This window comes from Camelus bactrianus, chromosome 30, assembly GCF_048773025.1.
Source record: "Camelus bactrianus isolate YW-2024 breed Bactrian camel chromosome 30, ASM4877302v1, whole genome shotgun sequence".
NCBI lineage: Eukaryota > Metazoa > Chordata > Mammalia > Artiodactyla > Camelidae > Camelus > Camelus bactrianus.
Window position 1 is genome coordinate 11,050,631 of NC_133568.1, and position 10,110 is coordinate 11,060,740.

Consider the following 10,110-nt stretch of genomic DNA (forward strand, 5'->3'; position numbering starts at 1 on the left):
ATGGTGGACTCTGATGACCACCATTAGGGAGGTCCCAACACAGTGTAATGGGGGTTTAGAGTCTTGCTATGTGTCCCTCCAAGTTCATATGTTGAAGCCTAATCCTCAGTGTGATGGTATTAGTAGATGGGGCCTTTGTGAGGTAGCCCCTAGTGGTCGTGAGGATGGAGCCTTCATGAATAGGATTAGTGCCCTTACAGAAGAGCCCTCAGAGAGCGCCTCAGTCCCTTCCACCATGTGAGGATACAATGAGGAAATCAGAAAAGGGCCTTCACTGAGCAGGCTGGCACCCTGCTTTGGACTTCCAGCCTTCAAAACTGTAAGAAATAAATGTCTATAAGTTATCCAGTCTCTGGACTTTTGTTAGAGTAGTTCATATGGACTGAGACAGGTATTGTCGGGAGACTCCCAGAAGTCTGATGGCTGATGGGTGGCTGCAGCAGCCACACCTGTGATCAGGTGTCTCCACAGAGCCCCACATTTTTGCCACCCGAGCTGGTAGCCTGAGAGCATTGTTGCATCAGCCTGGGTTTGAGGCCAGTCTCATCAGGCAAACAAGCAGCTCTCTCACAGGCCATAACAGGGATGTGCCCGGGGTGACTGCCTGCCCAGGGATTCCAAGCCTGTCACCCTGCGATGCCTCCTCTGACTTGGACTAGCCTGTGTCCCAAAGATGAGGTCCCTCTTATTTAGAAAAGAAAAGAAAACTAGAAACCATCAGAAGCAGTCCCATCCCCAGTTCCTCATCCCCAAACCTTCCTCTCTTTGTTTGCACCCTGTGACTCTTCCCTGTGTCACAATGGAAGTGTGTCCATAAAATCCTCCCATCCAACTCACCCCCACCACCTGCGGCCCCAGATTTCACAACCTACTGATCCCCTGAAACGTCTCCTCTCTCCATGTCTTCAGCCCCTCCCCCGGGCTAGTTTATTTTCCATCTGCATTTAACACATTCAAGTCTCATTCACAAAAATAAAAGCCTTCCTCCTTGCCCTCACATGCCCTGCCATTCTGTTTCCTGCACCTTCTGGAAGGCGTTTCTGTCCTTGCCTTCTCCACCACTGTTTCCCCCTCATGTTCATGCCTGAACTCACTACTCTCTGGCTTTTCCATCTGCCCTGTGGTACCAAAGGCCCGTCTCTAGAGCCAATGTGCATTTTCTTGGCAAGTTTGATTCTTTTGGCCTCTCCTTCCTGGCGAAAGAAAAAGCCCCCTCTTCCCTTAAGTTCTTTGACACCACACATGATCCTGGTTCTCCTCTGTCTGCAACTTCTCCTGCTCAGTCTCCCCTTCCCAGCTTCTGTTCTTGTGTTCTGAACTTTCTCTCTCTCTCTTCTTGACACTCACCCTCAGCTATTTGATCCATTTACATAACATAAAAACTCACCGCCTATCTCTGATTCCAGCCTACACAGCTCTCCTGAGCTCTGACACCTGCCATGAGCAGGTGAGGCGGGCTCCCCTCCCTCTTGTATGCGTCAGCAAATGGCATGGTTGGTAACTATATCACTCAAGTCAGGAACTTGACTTTGTGAATAAAGTGTGGGATGCCTGGTGAGTACATGAAAATTTCCCTTGAGCTCACATTTTCTCCCACCACCCTGGGGAAGTAGGTTCTGGAAGGACAGAGAGAGAGGAGGTGGGGACGGAGAGGTAGGAGGAGAAGGAGAGAGAGACATAGACACAGGTGTGAAATAGAGCATGAGTCCTCTTTTTTAAGGATGAACTTCTGTGACATGTTTTATCCATGTTTGCAGCATTTAAGTAGTGAAGAGTTGTCAAGGCAGGATTCTGGCAGATTCCTCATCAGAGGGCATTTCAGAGAATGGCCTTAAGGATGAACCCAAACAGGATTGTCCTGATGTTTTCTTGAGTTTAGATCTGGGTCAGCATTGATCAAAAGCTGAAGTCCCCAAACAAGAAGTGGTGACTGGGGGAGGGCTGGGAAGGAGGGAGGACAGGCTGCATGTGTAGATGGTGCCAGCATCATGGCGCTACCACCAGCGAGGGGCTCTCTGAGCGCTGGTGGGCAGCTCTTCCCCCCTTCCCTGAAGTGGCTAAGCTTCAGGCAAACAGACCCTGGAGGCCTAGAAGGGCCGTGATGGGAGGGAGGCTCCAAAGATGATACAACCCAATTCTTCTCACTTTCGGTGGGGAGACCAGAAGCTGAGGTGCGCATAAGCCTTCGTCCCCTTTGGCACAACCACCCTGATTTTGGTGGATCGGTTCTTGTACCTCCTCATGGGTTCTGTGCAAAACACCCAACACCTCTTTTCTGTTCCTGGTTTTGAACAGGCAGCATAGCTCCGTGGAAGGTTGCCTCATGGTCTCTACTCTTCCAGTTCACTCTGTCTCCTGCTCTTCCCTTGACATTCCTCTTCTTCCGACACCCATCCCCATTCCCTAGTCTAACCAGGTGATTCATCTACTCCAGTTCTAACCTGGATTGGGTCCCCTAATCTCTCAAGATATAGACATCTGTCGTAAGGTTTGGCTTTAAGGAGGTTTTCTTCAACCCTTTTCTCTTTTCCAGCATTCCCGTGACAGCAGGATTCTTGTAAGAACTCTTTCATCACGTCGCTCCACAGGCCAAAAGTGTGTGGAAGCTGTCCCAAGCCCGGTGGACTCACTCTGAACTTCACACCAAGTGTCTGACACTCTCCACAGTCACCTACCCTGCCTTTCCACCTTGTCTGCAGCCCATAATTACCCTGCTCCAGCTGCTCACCTTTCCACCATCTTCAGTGTGTGTGTCACGCACACACACAATTACTCACACACTCTTCTGGAATGATTTCCTTGGGATCTCATGCCAACTTTCCATTGTCAGGTTGTGCTGCCTGGGGCAGGTCCCTTCCCCACTCAGAACCTCAGCTTCCCCATCAGGAAAACAGAGGGATTGGACTAGGTGAGCTTCATTGGGGCCCCTTTCAACGCCGAGATTCTTTAGCTTGGTGATGAGTTGGAAAGCTGCTGGAGGACAGGAACTCTGTCTCATATACACCTTTGTGTTCACCGCAGAAGCCACATAGAAACTGCTGTCTAGGTCAGTGTTGATTTTGTTATTGTGACAGTCTGCCCCACCGTGGGGACAAAAGGTCTCCTTGCAGGTGTGGTCGTGTGTTTGTGTGGCTGTTTTTGTTTCTTGGACTGTGTACTCGTCAGTAAGATGTGTGCATACCTAGAGAGGGTTATTTTGAGGAACTGGCTCATGGGATTGTGAAAATTGGCAAGTCCAAAGTCTTCAGGGACCGTCAGCAGCCTGGAGACCCAGGGAGGAGCTGCAGTTCAAGTCCAAAGGCTGTCTGCTAGCAAAACCCTCTACCCACCTTAGACGTTGTTTCCATAATCCCCAATTTTACAACATTTTCTACCAATTTCCATCAGTTCTCAGGCCCAATTGTGTGGGTGAGCGCGAGTGCTTCTATTGTATTACCTCCCTGGCCAGAATGTAACTCATTTGGTTCAGGAATTCCTTTTCTCTCTGACTCAGACCCAGAACAGCTCCTCAGTGAGACATCACTGGTAAATTGCAAGGTTCAGCACCAGGCATGTGGAAGCAATGCTCTTCTTCTGCAGCCTTACACTTACCTTAGGTAGGGAAAAAACAAAAGAAAAGAAACTGTCTCATCTGCCCAGGCAGGTTTTACCCTGGGGTATGGGTCTAAGCCTGCCTTTCCAAATCACTTTGCCGCGGAAGGAAGAACACCAGTCCAGGCGAACAGAAGCTCCAGAGAAAATAAGAAAGTAAGATGAACTCCATGACCCTGGGTTCATCTTGAACAAGCCAATGGGAGATGGGGTTCCACCTTACCTTTGGCAGGTGAGGTTGGTTGGCAAACATCTTAAGCAGGAAGAAGCATAGTATTCAAGTTTCCATCGTCAAATATCTATAAGAATTGATTTTGTGAAAATAGACAAGAAAATGTTAGAAAAGAGGTTCTGTGGATTAATGGAAGTTGACCAATCCCAGGCGATCACCTGCAGTGGCCGAGTGTACCAGTAAGATGCTCAAGCTGCGTGGTGCTTCTCTGGGAGTAGATCTGGCTTGTCCATCCCATGTTCTGGACCTAGGACCTGTCTTCAAAGGGTTGCCTGTGGCCTTGAACAAAAGCATCATCAGTTTGCAAGGAATCACACTTGAATCCAGCAACTCGAAACTCAGGGAGGGGAATGCAGCGTGAGAATCCCAGGGCAGCTTGTTGGATGCACACATACCCAAATATCCCCACCCCACATGGTTCTGACTTGATAGGACGGCAGAGGGGCCCAAGAATATGCAGGCTCACGGGTCTTGCCAGGTGATTCTGCCGCCCAGCCAGGTAGGGGAACCACGGTCCTAACCCAGTGTGGAGTGATTGGGGATGGACCACTGGCTTCCATATTAGCCCCCTTTCTATTCCCTCTGTTTTGGGGCCTCAGCTCTACACCATGAACTTCTGCATGCTCTCAGCAGTGTGTGTTATCAGAGGCCCTAGGTGTTTGACCTGCCCTCCCCACAATGAAAGAGATTCTCACACCCCTCCCTCCCCATTTTTGAGAATTTATTAAATTACGTGTGTCTGGCTAGAGGGGGAGAGGAAGTTCCCCTGCACACACACACCTGGGCATTTGAACTCTTCTCCTTTATTGCCTGCCCTTCCTCACATGGTCCTGGGGGACGCCAGGGAGCAGAAGGAGGAAATACGCCTGGTGGTGGAGCTTTCTGTGACCTGGACACCTGGCCAGTGACTAACAGTTTTGATGTCAGCAGGTGCCCTTACAGTGGCTGTGTAAAAGTCCTCTTGAAAGACAGGGGCCAAGTTAGTTGAGAGCTGTGACCTCAAGTGCCAGCCCCTGACCCCAGCCACCTCCTTTGCATCTGCTGCTTTCCCTGGGAAAGGCATGAGTAGTAAGAGGAATGGAATCGGCAAACTCTGCTCACGCTCACTGATGATATCAAGCCAGAGTGGAAGGACTGGAGGAGGGAAAAACCTCATGTGTGCTCCCTGGGGAGCCCCAGAATGACTCCTCAACACCTGGGCTCACCGCCGCCGCCCACTCTTGGTCTGCTTGCCTGTAGGTTGGATGCTGCTGCCCACCCTTCCCACACATTCTTATCTCCAAGCCCCTCCTCTGCCCCAGAAGACAAGCACAAGGTGTCTTTTTGTTAGAGGGTCTTGCTGCCCTCGCCACAGCAAAGGACAGAGGAACGGGATCGCACACAGGGGAGTTGCAGAGTGTATAGGGCACACATAGGCTGCTCCGTGCTTGGCCCCCAGTTCCTGCCTTTCTTCTGAGACGGTAACAGGGAGCCCCATGGACACAGCTCATCAAAGACTCCCCCCCACCCCAACCCCTGGGCCCTCTGTGTAAAAAGAGGTTAACAACTCACACTTCACTTGTCTTTCCAGATCTCCTTTCTTGCCTGTCTGGTTTTCCGTTCTGCTGACTCTTTGGAGTCTCCCTCTCTGTTTCCTCTTCGGATCCATAGCGCATGCATGGGAGCTGCCTTGTGTTCTGATGTGGCTGAGATGTTGCCTCTCAGATTAACCCCCCCCCCACTGAGTCAACCGCCCATCCTCCACCCCACGCCCCAATCTTGTCCCCTATTCTGGCCCCATCCTTTGGCTCTTGCTGACCTGGGTGGAGGAGCAGACATGGACAGATGGCATCTCACTGGGGAAGAGAGAATAGGGGGCGCTCTATGACACCTCCTTGGACACCCAGCCTCCTCCCTGCCTCCACTTGACAGCCCTGTTTTATACCTCCTTCACATGCTCTCTGATTAGGACAGCTTCGCCCGGCTGCTCTTAGCCCTTACGTATGTCTGCACGATGATGGGCATTAACAGGAAACCAAGCTTCATGTGGGCACAGGCTACCACCCCAGTTAGATCAAAGAGGGCAGGAAATATGCCCCCAGCACTCATAGTGTCCTGCACGCTGGTGGAAGTCCAGCTGCACTGGCAGCTGACTCCTCCTGGTGAAAGTTTCCTGCTTTCCCAGGGCTCCAGGAGGTACTGGAAGCAAACTTTCCACCAGCAGCTTTGTTGTGACGAAAGCCAGTGGAAAGAAGAGCTTTCTTGCTGGGAAGAATTCTGAATTCTGGGTGTGTAAAGAAAACATTTCTCTGACCAAAGCAATCCATATATTCATTCATTTGTCCTTTCATTCACTGATTCCCAGTAGCCCTACTAAGTGCCAGTTCTAGGTAATACCGCAGTCCTTGGGAGCCCATCATCTTGTTGGGGAGATAAGGCTTGAAATGATTAGACAACACAAGACAAGTCAGCATGTGACTAAATGCCCCAGGTGTTTGGTTGGAATCATGAGTTGAGGAGGTCAGAGAAGAAGGCGGGTAGGGTTGCCAGGGAGGGTTGAGGGCACTCTGTGGTGATGAGTGGTTTCCCAGGCCCTCAAAGGAAGGGCAGAATTTAGACGCACAGAAGAGATTATGGAAGATCTTCCAGGAGGAAGAAATGAGCAAAACCATGGTGTCCTGCAGTGAGCAGCCGGTGTTCGGGCCGTGGAGGAAGCAGGAGAAAATGAATATTGGCTCCATGCTGCTTCCATGGATGAGCAGGCGTGTGGGCCCACACTGGCCATTCCAGGCCTTGTCTGGGAGTCGCTTTGGTAACCAAGAATGTGTTAAAGAAGCTTGTCAGGCCTGCCCTCACCTCTTCCCATGCCCTACCAGCTGGGCCAGCCAGGGCCAGGGCCCCCATCCAGACCGCTCTCGTCTCGCTCCAGGAGCAGAGGTAGCAAAGACGCTGGACAGGCCAAGATGTTTGATTTCCGAGGCCTTCGGAGCCAGCCGGGTGGAAGGCAGCCAGGGAGGCAGCAGCTGGTGACAGGCTGCCTTACTGCTTAGATAGCAGGCAGCTACTCAGGGGAACAATTGGGCAGAAAATAGGGTGGCGGGTCAGGGAACACGGGCCAGCGGAATTCTGAACAAGGTCAAAGTCCAATTTGGTACAGTGCTTTATTACCAATTTAAATCTCGTCTTTCCTCCCAGGGCGGCTGCCACAAGGGAAATTTGCATTTCAAGACTCCAAGTGCCAGGCACCCTGGCAGGGCTGCAGCCAGGCCTGCAGGGCCTGTATGTTCATCTCAATGTCTAGAGGTCATATGCTAAATACTCACATGCTGAAAACGCTCCTGTTTTGCCCATATTTGGGTGTCTGCTTACTTGGGAGGAGGAAAAAGATCCTAAACTCTTCTTACTTCTTCCAATTTGGGGGAGGATCCTGGAGTAAGCAGAGTGGGAGGTGGTGGGGTCTGGAAGCTAGTGATCATCTTTTTCTTTCTTTTTTTTTTTAATGAATTACAACTTTATTTTTTTACTCTTAAAGGCTGATTAAAAACCCTTAGTAATCCTATTAAAGAAAATCCAACACAACATCTCAATTGAAAAACATGGTAAGCGTATTTACTCATGTTCTAAAATAAGTTCTACTTTTCTAAAACACAACTTGGAAACATCCAGCATGCATGTTTAATCTCAGTATAATGGTTTCAAAACCAAGTAAACATGTTACATGCATCAAGGCTAGATTACAGATAACCGAAGTCATCATCATCATCGTCACGTTTCCTTTTCAATGCTTTTGGTGATTCATTGGCAGTATTTTGTGATGGTGCCGTGTTAGTGGTAGCAAGAATATTTTGGACCCAATTAATGATGGATTAATTAGAACATTCTGAACTGTTGATGTTACAGGAATTGATGCTTTCACAGCTGGGGATTGTGAGTGGGTGTCTGCACTGTAAACCTTTGCCCTGTGAAGGACACAGGAGTCCCTAGTTTAGTTGAAACAGACATGGTTTGTGGGGTTGATGTGCCGAGTGTGGGAGTACTTGGCCTGCTAGTAACTGAAGGGACTCTTCTCTGCGGAACTGTTAACTCTTCCCGCAGAAGTACGTGCCTTTCTTTGTAGACTTAAGTCTATAATTTGGAGCAGTCAAGCAATGTCTATCAGATGGCAATCTAGGGCCTGAATAGGCTTTATCAATGGCAAAGGAGTTTGATTTCTTTGCCTTACAATGTCTAATAAAAAAAATCTCTTGGAGGAGGAGAAGTAAAAGACTGATCAGCACAGCACTGGATTGCTGACCTGAATTCATTTTTGCATCATCTAGGATTGTGGTCACGTATCGGAAGGCAAACTCCAACATATGATTTGTAACTCTTGGCTCATATTCTGTAATCTCCATATCCTTCAGGATTTGTGCCATCATCTGTGCATCTTTTGGCATGCTCTTGGGAGAAACCATCTTGCCAGACTCCATGGTATCTAGTGATCAGACTTCGTGGGCTAAATCACCTACCTTAACGTATTTCAGCGCTGATCTTTTTTTTTTTTTCCCTTGGAGGAGGCACTGGGGATTGAACCCAGGACCTTGTGCATGTTAAGCATGCGCTCTACCACTTGGGCCGTACCGTCCCCACCCCCAGTCCTGATCTTGATGCAAGTTCTTTGCCTAGCGTGGTTTTTCGAACCCCTGATGTATCAGTAAGCTGAATGTTCAGAAGCAACATGGTTCTCACTGTGTTCAGTCAGGATGCCAATCATATGTTTTTCTTGCCTGGGGCTGGAAGAAAGTCCTAAGGGAACGGCAGTCAATAGGTAGCAGGGATATTTAAGGGGCTAAACTGGAATATGGGTCGGGGGAGAGATGTGGAATGTGGCCAATAGAAGCAGGCAAGAGTCTGGGTTACAAAGAGGGTCCAGCAAGTGGATTCTGTAGCAGTGGTGGGTTGATTTATCCCAGGCCCATAATTCAATTTGAAAGAAGGCTCCTCTTCATGCCTCTCTCCTTGGGACTGTTGGTTCTCAGTCTTCTTCATCTGGGGAGCTTTAGGAAATATGAATGCATGATTACAAATGCCCCAGAGATTCTGATGTAGCAAATCCATGATGTTTCTCCTTCCCCATCAGTCCCACCACCTCTGCTGCCATTACCCTGAGGGAAAGGGATGGAAAAGCCCCCCTCACTTCCATGCGTCGGTCTTTTCATGACTCCTTTACTGTTAAATCAACACACACTTATGCATTTCTACCTGTTGGTGAAAACTTAGCCACACAGCTTAAAGTCTAGGTGCCTTGGTGTTTGCTTTCAGGACAGAACTGTCTGTGAGAAGAGGAAGCACATGGTGCAATGTGTTCTTGACATCAGGGTTCACAGGGACAGTGACCTTCTCAGAATGAGACTCGGTTGTTGGTGCCCTCAAAGGCAGAGCCTGTCGCAATCCTTTGGCTGCTTGTTTGGCTGGGACATTAGGTGCCGGTTACCCAACAGCCTGTGCCTGGGAGCCCCTCATGTAGTCCTTTACACACACACACACACACCCCTCCCTGAGGCACCTGAATGTACATTCTGTGTATCCTGCAGCCATGCTGATGGCCAAGCAGGCCTGGCTGGCCTAGACTCCATCTGAGCACTCCTGGGACCCGGGGGTGCCCGAGATTGCACTGTGGACCTTGGGGCTTCCTCATCCTCGCTTTTCAGCTGGCAAAGCTGGCAATGGAGAGCAGAGGTCGATGTGCCAGGGACTCCCTGCTGTCTTGAGTGGCAGGAACAAGGAAGGCTGGAACTCAGCTGTGCAAGAGCACACGGGCCCCTTAGGCCTCCCCATCATGCTTGGGGAAGCTGAGGGCTCCCGTGGGCTCCGGTGAATCTCCGTAGCTGACAGGCACTCTGGGAGGGAAGTTACTCGGGGATGGGCACTAGATAAGTGGGCCACATACAATCTTTGCTGGGACACATTCCTCACATTAAAAAGCCCAGCCACACCGGCCCCATCGACTGCTCACTTTGGAAGTGGCAGGAGTTTGGTGGGCACATTAGGGCCCCCTAGATCAAAAGTCCTCTGCAGCTCTGGGTTCCCACAGCCCAAAGCCCAGGGTCTTTGGGTACCATGCAGGACACTTTATCATCCACCTCCAGTTGTCCCATCTAGCCTCATCTGCCTCTGTTCTCTCTTGGTTCTTAGTAGACTGACCCACTCTCTGCCCACCTCACCTCCAGCTCACCTGGATGTTCCACAGGCCATCAGTCCCAGGTGCCAATCAAGCCACAGCTATGGAACACCTGCTTCCTCCCTCAATACCTATCAAATCCTACCAG

At 50.0% G+C, this 10,110-nt stretch overlaps 1 pseudogene; it reads right to left on the reverse strand.

Moving 5' to 3' along the window:
- Nucleotides 1–7,536: 7,536 nt before the first annotated feature.
- Nucleotides 7,537–8,271, reverse strand: LOC105074005 (transcription initiation factor TFIID subunit 9-like; annotated as a pseudogene).
- Nucleotides 8,272–10,110: the final 1,839 nt, after the last annotated feature.